General features: G+C 36.6%; 1 protein-coding gene across 1 annotated transcript in view; it reads right to left on the bottom strand.

Moving 5' to 3' along the window:
• LRBA (LPS responsive beige-like anchor protein) overlaps window positions 1-25,869 on the bottom strand; it is a 395,790-nt gene that overhangs the window by 67,363 nt on the left and 302,558 nt on the right. The window lies entirely within an intron of this gene.

Raw genomic sequence — 25,869 nt, 5'->3', positions numbered from 1 at the left:
TTTATACTGTGCTTTGATGTGTCAGCTGTATATGCAATTCACAAGAACTGTGATGATCAACAAGTATTAGTATGCATGTAAGAAGAGACAGAAATGGTTGCAAACACATGGTCTTCAGATCACTGCAAATAGCACAAGCAAACATCTTAGAAGAGTTGTAGAGACTAATCTAATTTGTCTTTGAAGCCAGTTCTGGGAAAAAATGTTCTCGAAAAATTTGTTTAAGATTAGGAAATAGTACGACAAAAGGTCAAGGAATTTAAAATTTAAAACACAGTTTAGATGCAAGTCAGGCAGACAACCCATTTCAATCTTGTCATTTGACTTCACAGAATAGGAAGTGTTCAAGAGCTTTTGGAGAACAGATTTGCAAAGGCAATTAGGGTACCACTTCTGAATAAATCAAACAGTTACGAAATGGGAAACAGCACTATATCATCTCATGGCACAAACGTGTAATCCACTACAGTACTAACGCATAGATAAGCATGGGTTTTGCTTCCTTGCAATGATTATCAACAGTCAAATTCTGATCTTTTATAAAGATGTTCTCTGTGGTTGCTTAGGATGACAACAATACAAGGTATGTTTGGCAAAGACACTGCGCTCATCAGAGTTGGCATTTAACTAGAATGACACAGGAGAAACATTACTTAAACATGACAGAGAAAGAGAGAATTTGTGCAGTAAAGACATTATCAGTACGAGATTCTACAGTTCTCAAAGCTTTTCTGTTGTTCAAACCAGATTTTTGTTCAGCACAAGAAATACAAGAGAAGGGACTGTTGGAAGGACTGGCTCCTCCCTCTCTCCCCTCACACCACAGCTTCTACATTCAGCATTTAAGAAAAAACGCCGATTGGTGGAAGATACTATTTGGAAAATGACATGCTCTTTGCAAACTTGCCCAAACACAGCAGGTTCTCATTTAACATCTTGTTCTGGCAAATTTGCTAAGCAAGCTACCAGGAAGCCTAGATCCAGATGAGCTGGTGCTCAAGGGCAGCTCACCTTACACCGAACCCTCTGGTACAAGCACTTCCACAGTCTTCAGATTAAGGAGGACCCTGTCCCGGGCTTGACCGTGAGCCACACCATGTCCCAGTGGATCCCCTCAGCCGTCTCCCAATCCTTGGGAGTAGTTTGGCTACTGCTGGAATTTGTAGCAGAAAAAAGAGCTCCTAGGGGTCAGGTTCAAAGCTTGAAAGAAATCAAACTGAAAATGGGTCATATTTGTAAATTACTTTTTACATTTCCCTTCCTTAGGAAATGTGAAATCTAGCTTTTCTTATTCTAATTTAATCATGCGTTGCATGTAGAGTTTCAACCAGTTTCAGACATAATGCTTTCTTGTGGGTAGTTTAATTTCTTCTAGGTTGTATTGCTTTCTATCACCTAAACAGCTTCCATTTTTCACTAAGACAGCTGTACACAAAAAGATATATTGAGTATAGTGAGCACGCTCAGGAAATCAAGGCGTAAACACCTCCAAGTGCAACAGACATTCTGTAGCCGGCTGAGAGCAAACTTTTCATAACCTTTATATTACTCTGCCATGAACTGTGTTAGTGGGAAGGGAGCAGGAGATGAATACTATTAATGTTTGGAGGTTACACGCTGAAAAAGCATGTGGCCCATTATTAACGTTAGAATGAATTAAATTTTTCTAGTTATAAGTGAAATAAGATTCTAGAAAAAAATAGAATTTTCTCTTGTATCAATAATATAATTTTTTCCTTCATAGAAATTGGCTTACAAAAACATAAAAATAAAATAAAACTATACTGCAATAAACTAGTATTTAACTCTTATCTTCCAATTAATTTTGTAGTTCAGAGGTTGAACTCCCAGAGACAGGTCTAGCCTTTTGTCTTTACATAGCAAACCATAAAGCAACTGATCTATATAGCATTGCTACCCAGCATGGAAAAAGACAAAAGGTTTAAAAAAAATTTTTTTTTTAATCACCAATGTTTTTAAGCAGCAATGACCAAATTACAAGGTTTTAATCAACTGACATTCTACTAAAACTACTTACTCTGACTCTGGGTAATGCTCATACATGATCTATTTTAAATAAAGCCCCATACCTCTGGCATGCAAGCTTTATCAGCCTGAGTAAGATAAGCTTGAGGATAACATCAAGTCCTTGTCTTAAAGCCAGTGCTGCTCAGAACCAGGACTGAGTGGTTCACCCACTCTAGGGCTGCTGAAGGGAAGCAGAAGGTTTCCCAAGCTCCTCACCCTTACAACCATATCATAGAGATACGGCAAGTGTTTGAGATACCTCATCCAATACGTGTACTGTCAGTCTGTATTTCACCTACAGGCACAGCAAAAGGGAAATTAACACTGTTTTTCAAACGTATGCCTGTATGTTCAATTCTACCCTTTATTTTGGAGGACAAGCTGCTGCTGCTTTTCTTTTTCTTTTCTTTTTTCTTTTTTCCTTTTTTTTTTTTTTCCTTTTTAATGCCAGATGTATGCCAAATAGCAAAGAAATCTTGTTGCAATATTGTTGGGGGAAAATAAAAAAAGTAAAAAAAAAAAATAAAAAGAAAAAGAAGCATGACGTTTGCCATCAGTCAGGTTCAGGAGAGGCCAGCAACTCGCCTGCCAGGGGCCAAGACCACTCATGCTCTTCGGTGTAGGCAGGAATCTCCTCAGTGGGAGCTGGGACCTGGCCAGGGCAGGGTGCTCCCGCACCCACACCCACGGAGGGATGTCATGGGGGGATTTCTGCACGAAAAAGCCCCATTTCCACACATTGGGCAAAGCACTCGCGTTTCAAGGGAGAGGCGGCATTGACAGATCTGCAACCCAGTCCTCATCTCAGCTTTCTCCAGGCGGGCTCACTCGCTTCTGCTGGGCGAGCAAAAGGCAAGCGGGCAGGCAAGGGTTACCGGGCACCGAGAGAGGGGAGCGGGGAGTGGGGGCAGCCCGAGCCAAGCGGGGAGAAGCCTCACTAATGAGCCTTGAGGACCCCGCAGTGGCTTTCAAACCATGCCACCCCACACCAGGGGGCTGCTGGCCATACCGAGAGGGCGATTGGAATAAATGACTGGAGTCATTAACTCTGATTTGAAGCCACCTGACTGGAAAGAGAGGCGAGGAGCTGTTTAGCTGATGGGCTGGTGGTAGAAAAAGGAAGCTTTCCTTTACTCTCTTGTTTGTATGTGGTAAAAGAGCTCGTCCTTTCAAATAGGTATTTGGTGGCGCTAATGAAAAGCAGCTTTCATTCAAGGGCCTCCCCATTCATTTGGAAAGGAGGAGAAAATAAAAGCTTCAAAGTAGAACTAATTTACTTCATCCAGCCCCCATCTTGGGGAGCCTGGCCGTTGCATTAACCCCAGAGCAAAATATGGGTAAAAAACCTGCTTCAGAATGCTTTTCTCTTCGCATATGAAGCTTCTACACTTTAGGGATACCTGCATGTTGGTTTTTGGTTTGGGTTTTGCTGTGTGTTGTTTATTTCATCATTATTATTATTATTTTTAATGACAAATACCAGGGCCTTCGAAAAGGAATCCGGCCTCACATTTGCTGTTTTCCGTGCCCACGCTGCCAAACGCTGAAAGCCTGAAGGCAGCCCCTTCCCTCCAGCGGTGGGAGCTCCGTGTTTTGCGCTACCAAGATCCGCACCAACGGCACGCTTTGTGGAGCAGGGCTGGCAATCTCCAGCAGCCCTTAGGCAGTGAACATATTCACTGCACACTCGCTTTCTCTGCCACGCTACTTCGCCACTTCATTTTACAAAGCGGAATTACAAAGAGTGAGGGCATTACTACCTGCTGTTTTACAAGCAATCAGCAATTCATTGTACCACTGTTGTCCTGTACCTGCTGAGTAAATGCTTGAAAAAAGTTCCACTAACTGCCCAGTAACAACTACAGTATGGTAGCAAAAGCAATTCACCAAATGTTTATACTGAGCCTCTGATTTATTTGACAGCTTTACACCTTCAAGACATGATATAATTAAATGTTTTGACAGTGAAACAAAAATTGTATAAATTAGAAAGTCGTTAAAGAAGTACAGTATCTAAAATTATAATGTAGCACAGGTATAAAATACTGTTTCTGAAATGCCCCTATAAAGTAGAAAAAAAAAAGTATTTAAGTTTTAAAGCATGAATTTTTATCCACAAACCATCTGCTACTGTGTTAAATTATTACACATCGAAACAATTCTTCACTTAATCACTCTGTGAACTCAGTTCATAAAGATTAAAAATGCAATTCTATGGTATTTTTAAAAAGGCAATTAAATCATGACTTAAGCAAAAATAGTGGACCTAAAATATTAAGGGACTTTTTAAACGTTCAAACAAAATACTAAACAGTATCTTGATTTATTGTGTCAATTTTTGTTATTTCAATTGTTTCAAAATATAAATCAACAGCTGCCATGATGGCTTAGGGGACAAATAATGCACTATGATGTTAATCCTACCCCTCCAAGGCACTCTAGTTGAAGCCTCAGACAACCCTTTGTGCTTATGTAGACCAGAGAGATGCAAGCTGGCACTTCTTATCGGAGAGAAGAGGGCACACAATGCACATGTAATGCTCAATATGGGGGACCAAAATTAAAAAAAAAAAAAAAAAGAAACAGCAGCTGATCACTTCTGTGTTCATAGGACAACCACAGATAACAGCGAGAACCACTGTCCATGTTCAAAATGAAAATAAGAATGTCAAAAATGAAATCCTAAAACTGAAACAAATGTCCCTAAACTGTGTTTGATCACTCTGAGGTCAGTTTGTATCTTTAAAAAACAGTTTCACTATCATTTTTGGTAGTATGTGTATAAAACGTGGCCTTATTGCTAGACTTAAAAGCTAATTGTTTAAACATTGTATAATTATATAACCATTATTTAAACATTAAAGCCTTTAAGCAACTACGCTAAAACATGTAGAATCAACTTTGTAATGCAGCTGAAGAGCACTGTTGTTCTAAAGGAAACTGTAATCCAGCAAAAGGTAACAATGACCAGTTGTTTATAAAAACCACTGAAATGTTTGGGAACTAGTTCACATTCTCATGCTGTGTTTATGTTTCCATTTATCATCCTTCTCCCTGAGAAGATAGCTCAGAAGGAAGAAAGAGTAGAGAACAAAATTTTGTTTAAATTACACACGCAGACGTCAGGTAATTTAACAAATCGAGACAAAAAAGGGATGCCTGTGTATAGCTAAAATCATTATTGCATTAAATCATTTTCTCCTCTCCCTTTCTCTAAGGAACCCATCCTTGCTGCACAGTTTATATTTATTTTGTATATTCAGCTTTGCCAAGAACTTCTAGCCTGCAAGCTAAGAAAAGGAACCAGAAATAGCATCAAAATGTAAGAGCATACTATCTATAAATGTTACTGCGGTCTTATTAATTAAAGAACAGATCTGATCTTTGCTTAGAGTGTGTATCTTAATAATTGATTCCACTCTTTTCACACTTTTCTTCCATTGTATTGTAACTAAATACAACACAGTATTACATTATGCCCATAGGAAATAAACTGGAGGTGATGGGACAATTTTCAGGATTGGTACAGTGGGCAAAGGGAAAACAGTTATTCATCAAACCCTTCATTAGGAGGACTATACGACTTGGTTACTTATGTCTGCAGTGGATTGTATTTCTGAATAGAAATCTCTTTTTTGCCTTCCACTCATAAATTACCAAAGTCACATACATTTCCGTAATGATGTATGTGATAACACGGAGAGACTGTTTTTCCTTATGCCTTCATGGAGAAGATTCAGGAAGTGATAATTTTGTTTAATTACACTTTTTGGATTCAATGCCAGATTCAGTTACATGCCACGCCTGCTGCCCTCAAACCACAGTGGGTTTTGGAATAAGTGATTACAAAAACTGTGAGGATCAAAGTAAAAACGGCTAGGGCTCCTTAGAAAGAACTGCACTTCGGTCTTACTCTCCTGTTCATTATTGTCACAGGTAATACACAGGTAATACAACTAAAGAGTTACATTTGAAAAATGTTATGTTTTGTTGTTGTTGTTTCTTTGTTTGTTTTCCGTAACAAGCTAATAAGAGAATTCTTAAGACGTAAGGATTAGCTAGGGTATATTTGCTTCTTACAAAAGGATCCAAAGTAAAATGAACTTCTCTGTCAAACTGGTTTTACTGAGTTTCTCCTGTATTTAATTCAGGGACTTGCACAAAGGACAAGGAGTGCTGGTTGAATATATCAGCCTTAATGCAGAATATTACAAATATTTATTAATGCAATACTAGCAGCCATTTATTAATTGCCCAGCTTACAATGCACTTATTCCTCCAAAGACTCCCCCTCCTCAGGATGTCAGTAAATTCAAGTGAACATTTTATAATTAAACAAAACATCAAAGTAGTGGACATACATGCAGCCACCCCATACAGGTGGATTTTTTATGAGATGTAGTAATACAGTGTGTTCTACTGCCTCTCTTGGCATGCATACACACATACAAAAATCTGTTTGGAAACAGTCTATTGCCCCTTCCCACATAAAAATAAATAAATAAATAGTGAAAATTATTCATTGTAAAATTTAGATTAAAAACAAAACAAAGCAAAAGAACCAAACCAACTAAGCACCATCAACAGCAACAACAAACAATAAAACCCCTCCCTTTCTCCCTCCAAACAAACTTCTATTACAGTAATACTAAGAGTCTATTCTAGGGATCGGGTGACATGGAAATACACATACAGAATAACTCCATCTTGGAAATCTTTTAGACAAAGTTGGGATTCGCTGTTTGAGCTGATGCATGCAATCAGCTAGTCAGTAACTTGTCCTATCCACAACAATTTTGATGTTTGAATGTGTTTTGAATGTGTTTTCATTCTCCAAATGAAAGCATACAGGATCCTTGACTGGAACCATCATAGGCTACATTCAGTATTCCCCTGCTTACAAAAACTAAAAATCCAGTTAAATTTGCTCTGCGTACATGTACATACATGGAGGAATCTTGAAACTCTGCTTAACTGATTATCCTGTTAACTGGTTCTGAAACAGTAATAAAGGAAAACCTTCATTGACTTTATATAATAGCTTTGCCATTGAGATGAAAGAATGTATTTATTGTGTAATTTAAGGTAATTCATGCCTTAAATTCTTGTAAATTGGCTAAGTTTATCCCAAATTTTATGGGAACAAAAATGCTCCCCAATTTGCTCGCATGAAGGTAAACCATAAAATGACCAGAGCCTTTCCAGAGAGTACGAGCATGACTCAGAAAGAGGCCTGCATATTTCTACATTTTATTCTTTTGTAACTAACCTGGTCTTTATTAATCATTTAATTGTGACAACATTGACGTTATTTTATTCATGAAATGATTTTGGAAAATTTCAACCTCTACATAAGAACAAAACATACCAAATTTCCGCATGGCTTAACTCATAGGGAAATTAAAACTCGAAATACTGACTTCAAAACTCAAAATAAACTGCAATGTTAATGGAAACAACACAGAGAGATTCTGCTACACAAAGCCTTTCTCAAATTTTAACGCATTAAAATAAATCCCCTGTCCAAGATTTTCTTTAAAAAAATAGCTAAATAGCTACTTTGCAAATTAACAGGATTAATCACAAAAATCTGAGAATCAATACTGTAACAACTAAAACAACAAATGCAGACATTTCAAAAAGTTCTACTGCTTGTTTTGTTGTAAATTCATTTCAGATTGAGCAAGCTACAGCATCCTTATATTTACATAGTAAATATATACAAAATACAGTGCAAAATTTACAACTTCAGTACCTCCTTTAAAAATCATATTCATTTTTATAAAATCCTTAAGCACATAGTCACAGGAGCTTCTCACATAACACAGTAAATGTCACAGAAGGCGTTACATATTTATGTCACTCATGCACTGTACATACACTACATATAAACCATTTAGTTTTCTTTTATACAAAAACACAACACACATTATAAAGATTTAGCGTAGCGATACAGAAAATAAGGAAAACGTGCTAAGATTTATTAGCCAATTAAATGCATAATTACTGATTTATCCTTCAAATTACACATGAAAAGCCCTATTGTGGTGAGCTGACATGAAATTTTTAGTGTATGATTATTGGCAACACTGAACATTTTGATAGCAAATGTTCAGCTTAGTGTACCCACAAACATACACACACTTGCAGATAGAGAGAAAGATAAAAACTTCAGAGCTGCAAAAATACAAGTATATATGTGGGAAAAATCATGCTTATCCAGACATGACGACAGTTAAAATTGTATGGATTCTTGTTTGACATAACTATGTCTGTTTCTTCCCCGAACTTAAAGTTGAGAAGTTGATAAAATATTTTCCTGAACTTTGCAAACCTAGAAATACTAAAATGCAAAAAGTTCTTAAAAACTGTGCTATTTTTTTCTTAAGTATTGCAGTTATCTTATTTGTCCTGAGCAGAGGATATGTAAGAAATTCAATATTATATTCTATGCACAAAAGGAGAAACGAAAGCATTTCTAGAAAAAAAATCCCCCTTAAAAGCTTGTGATTCACCTATGGACAGAAACTTCATCAGCTGTCTTGTGTTTCAGTGTTTGCTTTCCAGTCATTTCCCTGTCATGAGATGATACATTACAATGTAATGTTTAGTATTTAGTTCCGTACAAAACTCGCGCAGGCATTAAGAAACCACACAGCAAAAAGGCTTGAAATGGGCCAAGGAGTAGGAAATTTCAGAATTACAATGATCAGAAAGCTGCCTAACCATGTAAATCCAGCAGAACAAGGTACCCTGTATCAGGCACAAATCCTGGGCAGTAGCTGTGACTGTGCTGCAGACACAGTGCAGGAGGGAAAAGGGAAGAACAGAAGACAGCGACCCTCGCTCCTTCAGACAGTCAGATCAAGGCGATGAGGAGGACAGAGAGGGGCTGAGCTGCCAGCCCCCAGAAGCCACAATTCGTTCTTTACTGTTATGGAAGAGTTGAGAGTTGAAAATCACTATTGAAAATTTTGGACCTCAAAAGATGGTATTACTATTATTTGCCTAGGAAGTTTTGGGGCTTCAGAATTCCAAGTTTCAACCACAAATTTAGAGAATTCCTTTAGAAAGTAATAAATGACAAAACCTAGATGCATGCAAACTAATAATTTCAAAAACAACACCTTACGGAAAAACACAAATAATTAGAAAATTTAAAATGAGAAAGCCTGCTGTTTTTTGTTTTGTTTTGTTTTTGAGATGAAAAATATAAAAACCTCAAAGAAAGGATTTACTGGAAACTACAAGTAAAAAGTGATTGTAGACTAACTTCTCTATATAACCTTCTAAATAAAACAGTGGGAGGCTCATGTTATATTGGGTGAGACATATACTAACGAACATTTTCAAAGGCCTGACAGCTGCTGGTCCATTCAAGTGAAACAAACTGTTTAATATACCCACTAAAATTCACATAATTAATAAAGATATGAAAACAAGCAACTAGATTTACATGAGCCTTAATCTCAGCATACACAAGGACATTAAACAGAAATATTAATGACTAAAATTCAAAAATTTGTTTCTGTTATAAAAGACTTCATTATTTCTATAGCAAGTCTTTTCTTTTTTAATACCTAATTCCCAATGATTTGCTCTCTAGACAAGCTTGGACTTCGGCAAAACAAAAACAAAACCATGCCATACACTCATTTTTTTCCAACTGCACAAAATAATCCTACATCCCTCTGATTAGATGTATTGTCATGACTAATACATGTACGGAGGAAAAATACTGTAAGAAATTAAGTATAATTCACACACAAAACAAAAATATCCAGAGTACCCATCATAAAAGTAAAAAAAATTAACAATCAAAAATACAAGAAAGGAAGATTTGAGTACTGGTAAAAACCCAGTTGTAAAATTCATGGGAATCATTTGCTGATTTAAAGCTTGTTTGGTCAGTTCAGCTTATGCAGGAACCACAATAGCTTCAAATACTGAATTCAGATTTGATTTTTAACTCTTCCCTAACAAAATAAGCCTTAAGTGCTACGTTTCTTGTCAATTCATCTGTCCGTCCATCCTTCCTTTAGTAACACAGAAATCTCTAGCTTATTTCAGATTGGCAAGATAGGCAGGAGTCTCAAAGACAAGGCCACTGGCACAGGGTTTGTTTTGTTTTTGCATTTTCTTTTTTTTCCCCATGGCTGTATCCCCTTAGTCAGCCACATCATTAGCAGCAACAGAGCTTCTGAGTAGCCACCAAATGTGGTGGCACTTCTCCTGTCGCAGTGTCCCTAGGAATATCTGGGAGAAGCTGGACTTCTTCCTAAGAGCCCAAGGGTAGGAAATTAAGGAGACATGTACGTAGAAAATCAGGTTTCCACAGATCCACTGCTCATTGAAAAACTGGTTACTTTTCCCAAGTAAGTGCTTAAAGATGAACTTTGGTAATGAAACAGATGTTATGGAAGAAGTTATAATAATAATTTTCAATTCTATTTCAAGAAAATTGTGAGATAATGCTGGAGATCTTCAGAACACAAGGAGAAAGCCCTTTTAAAATTGCTTACAAAAACCTATATACCTGTTTCTTTAGTATTTAAGTATTTAATCACACAAAATAATTTTTAGTGTCTTTTAAAATGTACTTTATATAGGCATCCATTATTCTGACTTATAAAATTGAACGTAAATTAAGTTCAACGCAAGAAATTACATGCAAGTGTTAATACTTGAGTTAGCAAAATACTGACATATTTTATAGCTTACTGTGTATAACAGCTTTCACCTTCCTAACTAGCTACATAAACCGAAAATGTGCAATATTTTTAATTAAGTGAAACGAATACAGCCACAGATGCTAAACTCCTAGACTTTTAAAATAAAACACAATTGAAAGATCTTTGCTAGGTAAAACTAAACAACAGAAAAATCTGTACATGTTCCTTCAAACACTGAGCAAAAATCATCTTTCTCTCTCTGTATTCTCCCAACCCACATATGTCACTTCAAATTTCAAATCCAGATTTTGGAGAGAACATGCATGTTTTTCAGACTGCTACAGTATGCTATGAAGCTACTGTTCCTACGTATACTTAATATGAACCAGTCCCTGAAACACTAACTGAACATAAATTAAAAATGTTGTCATTAATTTTATTTCACTCTGGAATCTCCATTACTAAGAACAATGGGGCACAAAACAGAAATCCACTATACATTCGTACATTGCTTTGTGAAATTTGGCATCCATCAGTGTCATATAAAACACATTAAAAAAGCAGCACTACCAGTTTTAGCACAAATATTTAAAGCAGTTCAGTATAAACTTTATGTCCAAATAAAGTCTACTAATATCCAGCAAGCAGTGGTGCAGCTGCATTAGCTCATGTAATGTTTCACACATGGAAACCAAGATGCAAGATTACCTCATTTATGGTAACACTCATAAACTACACAGTACACAGTAAACATGTCTACCCAGCAAATTAAAATATCACTGCACTATGCAGCAGCTGAAGCTATCCAGAACCTGTTTATAATCCAATAGAAACAGAAATTTGTCTTCAGTTCTAGAAACAGGGGGGAGGGGGGGAATCAAAGTCTAAGTAAAATAAACTGCGCTGCAAGTGTCACTTGCCCCAAGACTTCCTGCTTCCCACAAAAGACATGCACCCATTCTGGAGATCAAAGGTCAGAGCTTTACAATAGAATACATTGTAAATAGGTTTAAAATAATTGAATACAACTGCAAACCAAGGACTCATTTATAGCTTGCTGGGAAAAAAATATAGCTGTTTTAAGTCATTCCAGTATATGAACTGAAACCTGCATTATAAAACTGCATCTGCTTCAAAACTACCAGATCACCACCTGCATACCAGTTGGATTTGGTCATTCCACAGCCATCTAAATAATGAAATGCCTTGGAGTAAATTATATGCCACCACTGTTTTGATTATCCTTCACAACGTCTGGAGAAGCACTAAAAATGGCCATACCTGTCACCGAAAGGCGGGGGGCTCTGCAGTTTTCCTAGTACCTGAATCTCGTCCCCAGAAAAGCAATGACTGCTTACTCTGTGAGGGTAAGCATTAATGCGAGCACTGTAAATATTCACCTGTGAGATAAGCTGTTTCTCATGCTGTACTAATCAAACCGAGTTTACTTCTTGCAGAGATGTCTAGTGCCCCGCTGCCTGTCACGACGGCTGGCTCACCGGGGAGGATGGCACACTGCTCCTTTCCAGTCTGCTGGCTTACAAGGTCCAGGTTTCCGTGCCCCAAACAAATCAACAGCTATCCTGTGTCCAGAGGCGCTGCCAACACGCGGAACCAGCACACTCTCCTGTCAGGTATGCAAGTACAAGATCTGCAGCAGGCTTCCCTGCAAACAGGGATGTACTTAGCAGCCATTTCTATCTCCCTCCTCTTTGGCTTTTTTTTTTTTTTTTAATCAATCTCAACACTTGATAAAGGAGCAAAGATACCAAACACAGACTCAACCACATATTTCTGTCCAATTTGATAAGCCCCTTTTTATTCAGTAACAGAAAAACCCTCACTTCTGAGATGAAACAGCTCAAAAATAGGTTAGAAAATGAACGTATTAAAAGTAGCAATACACATGCCTTATAATTTATTACAGCTATTTTTACAGACCACAGACTCATTTGCAATTTACAATCAGCACTATTTTTCAACCAGAGCAAGCAACTATGTCATACAGGTCTACATTCGGTATCAACAAGGAAAATCTTTAGAATTATTATGGTTAATAAAAGCTCCTGTAGCTCTTTACATGTCTAAAACCCTGCGCAAGTTTTCATGGGATAATCCTCTGAAAACAAACTACTGCCTGAAAGTTATGTTTACTGGGGCTGATCTGGCATGGAATCTGTCCCATATTAGTAAAGCTCAAATATCCTCCTTAAGGGCATAATAAATTTGGAGGAATGTTTGGATTTGTTAATATATTTGCTATGTCACCGGGATAAAGGCAGGAAATCATTCTATGATATTTACTTATCTCTGCTGTTAACCTCAGTTACCTCTATTAGACTAGCAATTACACCGCTACAAAACCATAATCACTAGTCACAGCAAAAAGACAGTTCATCACAAGACTGAATTGATGCTCATTTTAACAATGACACGCGAACAATTAACTACTGCCACTTCCTTAAATCAGTGGTTTTCAACCTGTGGTTTGCAGTTGCCTTTGGTCTATGGGCTACTTCTAAGAGACCACAAAGGGTAATTAAGGCAAGTCAGTTGGCTTACTGTCTGCTGGCTTAAATTCACCATACAGGAAAATGCACCTTCAATGGAACATTTCACAGGGTCCCAGAGGAAAAAAAAAAAAAATTAAAAAAAAATGCTGAAAGTCACTGTCACAGGTCTTTTCTTATGCAGCAGAAAGAGACCTTGGAATTTTTACAAGGGTTTTGAGCTCTCAACTGCAGTAGGTGAATAATTTTCCCAACAAAACTTTTGTCTGAAAAATTCAGGAATTCCAGCTTAATGTGACTTCTTACGGAACGTTCACCTTTGTAGGTAGGGTCTGGCAGATTCATTATCTTTCTTCAGTTCATCTGTTCTGGCAGTGTTTCTGGCTCTTAATAGAAGCCTACAGAATACTTCTACACAATAAAATAGATTTCACCTAAGAAAAGACAAGCTGACACTGTAAGTCACAGGAAGTACCCTCTTCTGCCTTGCTGCATGTTACTTATTCTGAGTGATAAATTTATAGATTTTCCTTGGAAAAATCAAAATCCTTTCTGTAGATTACTATCCACTCTCATCTAATCATCATCAAAACAAGCACCCACTCTCACCTAAAAGGAATTTCTGCTTTCTCTTGAAATTTCTGAAAACATATAGCTAATTCTTTCTCATCTTCCTCTGTCAAAACAAACCAACCCAACCTCACATAGACTGCAAGGAAAAAAAAAAAAAGAAAACAAGAATCCACCTAGCCATATTTATGTAAGTTTTCTTCTACACCTAGCCCGTTATGGAAAAAGAACAAGTATACTGAAAATTTCACCTTAATTTAAGAGCGAGACATAGGAAATGTCATATATAAGAAAAAATATGACTTCAAAACCCTCAGAAATATATCTTTGTCCATTTTTGGCACTGTACTCTGTTAGCATGTTGGTCTTCAGCACAATCTTACCATCCCATATCATTTCATGGAATGCCAAATAATCATACTGGACATAGATAAACAAATCCATATCTTCATGAAAACCAAAAATAAGTAATATTAAAAATCCAGAGTCCACTTACTTGTATCATGTAAAGACTGCTAAGATCTTTTCCACATGGTGACCACATAAAACAATAGAGAAGAGTTTCATCTCTCTTCTTTTCCATCAGGAGAGTGATTATGTTCTTCTTAAAGATTTTTAAAAGACTTTTGTGTTAAAATAACTAAACATTTCCTGGAAAGCTGGATTTCATTCTTCCTACAGGACTGCCAACTAATTCTAAGTTAACTACATTAACCTTTTTGCAAGTACTCATTAGTCAAACAATCTATATTTTGGGGATATATGAATTGATTCATAGGTTTCTCAAACAGTTCCATGATTATTTTCACTGTATTTCATGCTAAGGATAAGATTTGTTTAGGTTTTAGCTGCAATAATAACTGCCCTGTCACCCTACTCATCGCTGATACCCTAATTGAGTACAAACACAGCTATTTGTTGGACTGAACGGTAAAGCATATGAGAACTGCCCCAAATTTAACACATCTCATCTTTTCTTTCAGAACTTACAGGATGCTTAATGCTCTCAAAAATGTCACCTCCCGATACTTTCAAAATAGACACCCACAATCAGTAGGTGTGTGATAGATCAACATTAGCTTCCTCTTCAGGTAGAAAATGGGCATTAGACAACTTCCTCATTAAGGATCATGTAAAGGTAAACTTATTAATGTTTGTGGATAATGCAGACACTACAGCAGTGAGTATTAAAGAAAAGACCAGGTACAGGGTTCAAACAGTGTTCACTAAAAGGGGCTCAAGGATATATATATGACAGGATGGAGAGAAAAAATACTGACATTATGTAAGCCCCGTTCATCTTATAGACTGAACACAGCCTGAAGAAAAATAAAAGCAGGTGATCATTTAGCTAGAGGCTATGTGTTTAAGCATAAGGGAAATGAATAATGGAATACAGGTATTTTGTTTTTGTTTTTCAAGTACTCTAAGTCCATAAACTTATTCCATAAAAGCTATAGAGAGGAAAAAAAAAAGCACCGCTTTAGTTATAAGGCATAAAGAACATGTCTATGCAATCTGCAGTTGATTTCTAAACTCATTAAAAAACACAAAGCAGTAGGTGGTGTAGTATCGTAACTCTGAAAGAATTCACAACCACAATACACTTTCTTAAAATGTTTTCCTGTTGCTGACTTTGTGGAAAGGCCCTTCAGCTACCACAGCAAACAACTGAATGATGTGAATTCAAACATGTAATGACTGTGAGGTCACCACATGACTGCTAAGCATTCATGACCTCAAATTAAGAGGTATTACCCTCTATCTACTAATCCTTGGGTCACAAATGTACAGCCTAGTCCAAGAACATTAAAAATTCCTGAAATTTGCTTACACCCCACTGCTTGAAAGATAGAAAGCTAACATGCATGAAGTGATCAGATAAGTGAAAAGGGCAGTTCTGTTCTCAAGCAGCATATTAAAAACGCCATGTGTTTTAGTCACCTTTTCTGTTAATGAAGTCTGCTATGATTTTTATCTTAAGGTATTATAGAAATCTTCTGAAAAATAAGAATTTTCTGAAATTAAGAGAATCTTCTGAAAATAAGAATTTCACAGATCCTAACATTTCAGTTCCAAAATGGAATTTTAAGGGACAAAGAAAAAAGAGGCTACATTCATCTTACTAGTAATGCAATCATAAGGTACTACCTGTATAATCAGACTGGGATCTACAAATGATACTCTATATTTTGGCAGGGTTGCTGCACTTTTTAAACTCTGCCAGGCTTTATTTTTATCACTTTTAGCACATGTAGGACATTTAAGGGCCTGTAACAATCACTCTGTTAATAAGATTAGAAAAAGATTTTTACTAAGAATAATCCCAGCCTTTTATACCATTGTGATATATTTTACATCCAAAATTTGTTTGTTAAAATTTAACAGGAGCATTTACGTTTCCCATAACTGTTACAAAAATACACATTTTTGAAAAGTTCGGGAATTGGTCCTTTGTGGAGACCAAAGGAGTTCTGTTAATATTCTAGCTGAGATCAGTTTTCATTACAAACTTCACACCTAATAAATGAACCTAAGATTTCAGGAAGATATCAACTAGATTTTATTTTAGGTTCCTGAAGTGGGATCTTCATGTAATCACTGGAGACTGCTGCCTTGATTTATCCACCCCTTCTGTATCCTGTCATTTTTGTATTTACATACAACAACAAAAAAGCTCCGAAAGAATTGAACAGATCTGGCAATCTTTTCATTCCTCAGTGTAGTTTCTCACTAGCTTCTTGTGAAATTCTCTGCTTGTACCACCATTTTCAGTCACTAAGCTTCCCTCTCACTACTCACGTGCCACCACCTTCTCTAGATTTTTTGCAGAAAATGATCTTTGGACTTGAAACTGCAGTACTTCTTTGCAGTTTGTAACTGACCTGTGGCAAATTCTGGAGGCTACCTTGGCTGTATTTTTTGCTCACTTAATCTCTCGCTTCTCATAACATTGTAAATCTCATTATAAGAGGAGCAGGAAAAAGAGGAATCTTTCAGTCAAGGATGTATAATTAGAGGAAGCTTCCAGCTCTGGGAAACCTCAAGGCTCACTTGACGGAATACCAATGTAAAAAAATTTTCATAACTTCCTCCTACGTTGGGACTTACTGTTAGGGAAGTGAGAAAACTGGCATACAACAGAGGTGGCCATCTGGCAGACCAGGGCAAGACCCCGCTTGCCAGGCGATCTTATCTGATCCTCTAGCATGCTTGCTTGTCACCAGATCAACCAAATTGGGGATAACGCTGTATATATGCTCCAACAGAAAGATGTCCAGATCAAACCAAGGTCAGCAGAATTTACAGTATCAGATATGAAACTGAGCTAATGTGACTGTGTTGATCTAGCTGGAAAAAAATACAAAAATAAAAAGATTCCTGAGCACTTGGAATTTACTCATTTCAAGAGCACAGCCCAGCTCACAGTCATTTTCTATATAACCACAATATCAGAGTGGTAGGTAGAAACAAACAAGTCAGCGTGCTATTACACCTTGGGTACAAGGGCTTGCAAATGGGTCATAATCAGGTTAGATGACATGTCCCATGGGAGAAATCTCAACTCAAAGTGAAATTTCCCATTAAGTGGTCACCTGTGGTTATTACAATAAAATATGAACCTCTCTATTCGGGAAAGAAGCATCCAAAGCCAAAAGAATTAATCTGAAAATTGCTCTCTTCTAAAATTACTCTAAACCACTAATGCATACAGGGCAAACTGCAACTGGGACAGAGTTCAATAAATGTGTAGAGAAAGAGAGAGAAGCACAGTCTGCTGAAAAACTGAGAATGGCTCAGATCTGTCCATACTAGCAGTAAAACCAGGCTTAAAAGAGGCTCTGGATGTGAGTTATGTTTGTATGCAGCCTTGGAATGGATTTTAATCATGGCTTAATTCCGGTGTAGATACAGCCCAAGGGCATGCCTGCATGATGTGCTTGCATCAGTCTGAAGGCAGGATATTGACAGTTCAGACGTCCAAGTCCACTGCGGTATGGATAGTTCATGTGTTTTTAGTATCTTTAAGAGAGGTTTAATAAATTAACTGACTATAAATAAGATAGCCCTATCAAAAAAAAATGCAGCAAAATTTAATTCTTGGCTTATTTACATTAGTTGAGGCAAAATGTATTCAAAACCTTCTATTAAAAAAAGTTATTATGTGATTTACTATGAAAAGCAGAGAACGCTCCAGCAACACTTGGAGCATGCTCTCACCATCTTCCACTCCTAATCCTCATTACAAAGTTCTTATTCTGCCTCAGAAAGCAGATGGCAAGAGATAATGTCAGTAGCAATTAGGGGCTTCACTGCCCTTAAGGACTCTTCTGATTTATAGGTATAGGAAAATTTTCACAGATTTTTAGAAACAGGATACTTTTCACCATTTTCTTTTAGGTATACTCTTTGGAACATTCCCAAAAACATAACGCAATGTCTCAGGTTTGGTTTTGTTTGTTTCTTTTCTTTTTAAAAAATGGAGAATGCTGTATTTTTAATTACTTAAAAATAACGTCATTGTAAATGAAATGTCCAACTTTACTTTAATTATTCACATTGGGAAACTCAAAGCACTTGAGTTTACCAGTATTTGTAATCAACTTCCTCTAAACTACTTGCATGCTGCTGAACCTTTCATGTTTTTATGAACCCAATTTAACTTTCACTGGAAACAACTAACTTGGATCAGATCCAAAATTTCTTCTTAAACAGTGGCTTAGAGAAACAGGGTAAATCCTGCCAATTTAGACAAGGACAAACACAAAGAAACTCACAGAGAGCATTATCTCACTTTATCGGTACAGAATTTTGACTGCTTATGACCTCTTTGAATGTCAATTACATCGTTGCTATTACAAATATCTTTAATCTTGCTTTACAAGCTGTTGCTCTTTATTAGCAATACTATTCTACCTAAATAAAATCCAAAGAGGAAATAAAGCTTCAGAATGGAAAGAAAAAAAAAAATCCTGAGGGATAGATAGATTTCATATTATTACTATATTGGAGATTCATTTTCAAACTTTAATATTTAAGATGGAGGAAAAATTACTTCCAAAAAGAAATAAGCCAGGCTAGTTTGGTTCTAGAGCCTTCTTTGAGTTAACCTGAACTTTATCCTTCTATGGGGACACTGTACAATATCCTCCTACAAAGCAGCTGCACTAATGGAAGATATACCTGCCCTCTGTTGCTCATTAAAGCTCCACTCTGCCAGAAACTGCTGCTACTCAGATTTGCTCCAGACACTAGCAAATGAGGGCTTTCTAGCATATTTTGGTCTAACTGAATCAAGCTAGACAGCTAAAACATTTTTCAACTATTAAACTTACCTGGAAAGGGTCAGGTAAGCACAAGCACAGGTGTACGAAATTCTACTGGAAATTTGTGTTTCCACAGTCTTCTACTTAGAGGGAACTTTCATGCTTCAAAAGCAGAAACGTTACAGTGGTTTGAATTGCAGAGTATACAGTATTCATAGCTATGCAAGACTGAATTAAGGAAATTAAAACCAGTCTTTTATTTGATTTGGTTCTGTAGTTGACTATATACTTAGCAAACATTACAAATGCAGCTCAAGAGATCAGCAAGTAAGTACCTAAAGGGGTGCCTAGCAGCTAGCATATACACCCTGTTTATAAGGATTGAGAGTAAAAATTGCAGCCTAAGAGATATGTTTTCTCAAATTACTTCCAAAAACAAACACACACTGAAAAAGAAATTCAGAGTCCTTGCTTACTTAAGGGCAGACCAACCACCTGACCAAAGGAACTGACTGCCCAGTACATTAATTACTCAGGTGAGCATGACCTTGATTGCCAAAAGCCTGCATTTGTTCTGCTAAATACATCCTCCTACTTGACTGATGGGCTATAGACTGGCCTCTCCTTAAACCAAAAGGGCTATTCCTGAACTTCCAATTAAAGGGTAACAACTGGCAGATGTGAGGAACATCTAGCAGGATGCTGATGTTGAGCAGATGGGCTAGAGTGCAGCAGCCTTTTCCATCAGTTTCCACCCACTGCTTTTGCAAAAGCGCATAATCATCACGAGCCTGACACTACACTTCCTCGCGCAGCAGTACGATACCCCCTGCAGAGCGCTGTGCTGCTGTAGTTAAACTCATACCAGAAACTCGGCTGACTGGAGCTTGCCTAGCTCTGCAAGTCTGCGCTGCTGACTGGAGTTTCTTGAGATACTGACTTTGGCAGAGAGAACAGTTAAAGAAGTTTCCATTTCAAAATGTTTGTACTCGCATGGCATTGCGGCTAATCATGCCAATGCCTGTGCTACTGCGACTGCCAGTAGAACAATATTGTAAAAAAGATCACTAAAATAATAATCCAGGTTAGGGGGAAAAAAAATCATCTCAGTGATCTAGTTTGTAGTACAACCTCACAAATGTTTGTTCCTGACTGAAGACACAGATGGGGAAATGTGGTGAGGGATAGGAAGGAGGACTTTGCTTAGCTGCATGCCCTGTAAATCCTGTCCTGTGGAAGTACCTCTTCAGACTCCTGTCTGTAGAGGCTGAGGACCTGTTGTACAGGGCTTAAGTAGCATTTAATGATACTGTTAAGAAAAAGATACTTCTATTTATTGGAGCAAGAAGAGGTGAGTACTGTTTCTGTCATGAATTGCTCATATATTCCTGTAGGGTTTCTTAGCCACTGAACATAAGATCTTGTGTCTCAACTTACATGTTTTGTACTGCCTAATAAAATAGATAATCTTTTTATTTTTATAAAAGTCCACAGTTCTTTTCTGGTTGCTATTGTTACCCTTAATGTTCCTGAGTTTAATTTAACACTCTCTGAAAAATATTACTTTGTAGCAAGATTTTATTCTTCACGAACAACCTTTACATCCTTATGTTATGAAAGAGAGAATGTCATTTCCTGATGCACCTTCTCAGCACCGTTCATTATTTTCTATGCTTTTCCTTATTCTCCTCTCTTCTAGGGAGGATAAACTTTCTTCATTTGAGAGTCTTTCCTGCCTCTATATCATTTGTCATAAGCTTTCTCCATACCCCAGATGGTTTTAGCAACATTACTGTTCCCCAACCCAGGCTTGCAAAAAGTGGAGCCTTGCCAGAGAAAGGCACTGAAAGCAAAGCCCCTGATGACTTTTTTTGTATCCTTTCACATAGGGCACAGATGGCCATGTTTTCTCGACCCTCCCCTACTTCAGCTGAAGGCCACAAATTCTCAGTTTATTTCTCCACAGCTCCACATTTGTGAATGTTAACAGAATCTCCCATTCTTTTCTAATACCTACATTGGAAATTTCTGTACATTTTGAATAATCACAAATCCTTTATTTCAAACAAAGCACCCATCAAATTCAAATTTACCAGGATATTTGCACATATGGTCTATAAACAGACTTCCAGATGACACTGAAAAAAAGACGCAACAACATATCAATCCTACCAGGTCTCTCACCAGTACATTCTGTCCTGTGGAAATCCTGACCGTCAGTATTTCACCTTGCAGGCAAAATAAGTTTGGATATTTCTTTGCAAAGCAACTTCCAATCACAGACTGTAACTCTTACTAAATCAAGTAAGAAACTGCTATAACTTTCAAACTATTTTCCCTTCCCTATACTGAGCTCCTGATGCCATTTTTCCAAGTTAATCAAAATTCCTGATACGTTTTCAAGAGAATCCCTTACAACACCGTTTGCAGGAAGTGCCCGGCAACCGCATTAGGAGAACAGACAAATGGGAAGACAGACAGATTTAGTGAACACCTGTTAAATGGGGCAATGGCTCCAAGACAATTGTTTCCCACTTCATTTCACACAGTAATAATGTTAATGTCCTCCATGGACTCACTTTTAAACACCAGTTCTACACCATCAAACAACAGAAGAGTTGAAAGCAAATTTAATTGTCTAGACTGCTTCCAAACAACTTTTTTTCGATAAAAGTGAATTTACCCACCTTAGTTTTCCTTTTTTTTTTTTTTTTAAACTGCGTATGCTCAAACTGGTATTGTTTAGCATTTTGTAATCTTTCTCAACTGCGTATCACTCTCCTCCATGTTTTAATATTTATCTTGGCTATAATAGAATCTTTTCCTCTATTAACAATCAGCATCTCATCACTCTCTTGAATGTCCCTAATTTTAGTTTACAGGTTTTCTCTTGACTCTTCTATATGATTCCTAGCTCTTTTTACTATTTAACTGTTAGTTTTTCCCTCATTCAAAATATTTGTACTAATATTTGTACTGATATTCTACTTCTCAGTTTTTCTCCTGCTTAGTTTCTCGTGTTTAGTCTCAGACTTTCCCTAACACAGATGCATTACTGATCATTATTTAGCATCACAATGATTTAGCAAGTAATTTAAAGGATTTTTAAAATGTTTTGTTTTGTGTTTTTTTTTTTTTTTTTTTTTTTACTTTTTTTCCATTATAGCAAAGGCAGATAGACTCCAAGGGAAAATCACACTCCAAGATTTCATTAAGCCATCTTTTTTTTTCAGAAAGACAGGCATCTATTAGACTTTCAAAAATGATTTCAATGTAAGCACATGCTTTTTTTTTTTTTTTTTTTTAATTTTACTCTGCTTACAATCTTGAAGTCCACGGTGTAGTTGTAGTTTCTATAAAGTAACTTGTAGGTGGAGTTTAAAAAGAGGGCAAAAATTGCAAACAAGATATAGTGAAGAGATTATTATGGAAAAAATATTTTACAAACTCTACTGTCCCTCTTATTTGCAATTTGTATTGGCTATAACTGAGATCAATGCTTTTGCTAACAAATTATGATGTCCTACCTAGATTACTATTTTCATTGAAAAGGTAAAAGTGTCTTTATATCACTACAGTTTTGCTTTTTACTATACATTAACTTTGTCCTACAGATACACCTTTTCAACGTTTTCCCATCATATACTATCCAAACCCCACCTTCCAATATTAGCATATTTTGATGTGTGTTAAATCAAAACTGAACGATTTCAGCATTCTTAAAACAAGTTCTATTCAAAAGCATGTCTCAAGTTCACTTTTCATTACCTCCCTCATGTTCTTGGAGACTATATTTGACTTTCTTTGAATAGCAATCTCCTTTACAAATTAAATCAATAAAAAATTCTTATTTGAAAATTAGTAAAAACAATATTCCAACAGAATTGGATTTAAATAGACATGAATTTCTGGACATATTTCTTAGACAGCATGTCAATAAATATAAGTTATTCTTATACACAGAGAGTCAATATAACGTGCAATTGTACACACAGAAAAATTAGTCTACTTTTGATCATTCCCAGATTTTCAGAATATTTTCTGGTAGCCCATACATCATATTCCTTCAGAAAAATTTCTTCTCTACTTTTCAAAAATATCTGATACTGAATGATCCTTCTATTCTTCCTTTAGAATACCCACAGATTAGTTTTTCACTTGCACTGGTTTCACATAAGTGCGGTTCTGTTGGCATTACTAATGCTAAGATAGACTTATCTTCAGATGAGATCTGAATAAGGTACTTAATAAGTAATCAGGGTCTACTTACCCTACCTTTCTATGATAATAATCAGATCCGTACATGATATAATTAAATCAAAACTGCTTACAATTATCCACTATTTCTTGATTCTAGCCTGCACACAAGTATTTCTGTATGGAAGACATCAAAGGTCTTTTAGGAAGTAATTCTAACAGCGCAAAAAATCCTGCAGTGACATATACAGATTACAGAATTGTTATACATGTAGCTGGGTCAGTAAGAAATGAGTATAAGTGGTATATTATCACAATTAAGTGAGTACACCATTTAGGTCAGGTGTAAAACAAACAGGTGTAAGCCAGTTTTGTTATGGACAAATTTAAAGGAATCGCTGGACAATGACCAGAAATTCATGCTCCATTCATAGGAGCATTGCTAGAGGAAAGAAGGAATACTGATGTTTGAATTTACACTCCATCCTACATTTCTTTAAATGTTTAAGAGACTTTCTGCCAGTTAAGTACTTACATGGTGCAGCCCCTGTGCTTCCCAATACTATGGGAATGCCTAGTTTCTGTACACAAGAAAAAACTGTGTCAAATAATATCAAATTTGTAAATGTACTGAGTTCACTATGCCAGCAGGCTAGGCTAGATGTCTCACACCCTGGCTCCACTCAAGAGTAATATTTCTGACGACTTTCTGAATTAGATCGTTAAGTTTCTGAGATTTCTATGAATGTAAATCTTTATTTTGCCTGATACAAGGAATCTTATCTCCTGCACAAAACTTTTCTTCATAGACACAGCCTGAACGCAAGATAAAATAAACGTAGCACAGTGTTTTAACATACATTGTCAAATTACATTTAAATATATTTAATTTAAATGCATTACACACACATGTAAAATGTCTGTATGTGGCATAGAAATACAAGTATTTGCCAGGAAGACCAAAGTTACAGATGACTTTCCAAACTACTTTTTCTATTATAAATCTATGAAATTGATTTTTTTAAACAAATTAAAATGCTTCTAGAGTTGACAGATATCCTCCTTTCAGAGACTATTGTATTGTATAAATCTTACATTGCATATGGATGTAGATTCCACAGAAAAGCCACAAGAAATCACCAAACATCAGAAATACAAATGGGTGTAACACTTCAATAACATATGCATTCAACGAAGTGAAGAGTTTCAAAAAACTGGTATCGAAGCTCTTCTTTTTCACCATGATCCATCACCTCTCTTCTGAGCAAACAGACATCCAAAATGCCAACAACCACGTGGAAGAGCTCAAGTGATGAGTTCACAGAGCTACTCTTTTTCCTCTCTTTTGCTGTATGCTCAAATTCTGTAAACATTTCACACCAGCTCGTATTGCCAGAAGCACCCTCCTCACCCAGTGTAAACAGACCAACCTGCATTCTAGCCTTTTAAGATTACACCCAATCCTGCTTAAACCAGAATTTCAAAGTATGTTTTGCACAAATAGCAGCTCTGATGCTTCTAGTTAACCCAGTTTCCATTTTAGCCTTCTTCTTTTCTTTCTGCCATATGTAACTAGTAATATTTATCAACAATATGCTACCAGTCATCTAGCAATCTATTACTAGTAACCTGCACTCATGTGCCTTAATTCACACTGTTCATAACCACATGATTTTCTACAGCACTTGCTATAGAACTTACACCTTACACACCTGTAAATACACTGCTGTGGAAATAGGAAAAATACCATCAAGAGACTTTTCCAAGGGAACACAAAAATCCAGTACGTTCCAAGTTGCAGGCACTGTTTTATCTCATCTTTATTGGCCTAATAGCAATAGTTTTAATAGATTGCAAGTAGCATAATGGTTTTGAAACCAGCCTGGTTTTTTACATCATTTCACTTTCCATGGAAAGGAGAGAAGACTCTCTGAAAAACTGCAGTTCTGAGTATTGTTGGTGTGCTAGCTGGCAGGGAACGTTGCTTTTTCAGTGGTTTCTGGTATAAGGCGGAGTAGCCTCTGCTAAGAAATAATGCACCATATTTGACAGATAATGATCCTCTAACTCAGATCGTAGATCATTCTTAGCAGTTGGTGGTTCTTAATACTGATTCATTTTGCTCCTCTAAAATTTGAGTTTGGGTGAGTGGCTGGCCTATCCCTCCTCTCCATTTTGCTTATTATGTCAAGATAAATTTTGTTTATACTGCTTTTACATATTTAAGGCTTTCATTTGTATCAGAAAGCGTCCTAGCTTCCAATCACTACATTTTCAATTATATGAAAATTGGATTTCAAAACTTTCAAACCAACATAGTAATCTCATCATGTTCCTTATTTGTCTTGCATTTTCCCCAATATTGAGTAAAATGGATAAACCGCTAATCATGGAAGGACTAACTCTGCAATAAAGCACTAAAAATATTTAAATTTAGATATATTGTGGAAAGCTGTCTTGACAGACCTCAACAACATTATTATCATCGAAGCAATCTAATTCCCAAAAAGCTGAAGCTCATCAAAGCTGTGTGAAATTTAGTTATTATCAACTGATTAATAGTTTTATATTAATTCTTACCTATTCAGACATCCAACCTTCAAAGACAGGACAAAATAGGCTACA

This window comes from Cygnus atratus, chromosome 4, assembly GCF_013377495.2.
Source record: "Cygnus atratus isolate AKBS03 ecotype Queensland, Australia chromosome 4, CAtr_DNAZoo_HiC_assembly, whole genome shotgun sequence".
Taxonomy (NCBI): Eukaryota; Metazoa; Chordata; class Aves; order Anseriformes; family Anatidae; genus Cygnus; species Cygnus atratus.
This window is presented reverse-complemented; position numbering and strand designations above follow the sequence as displayed.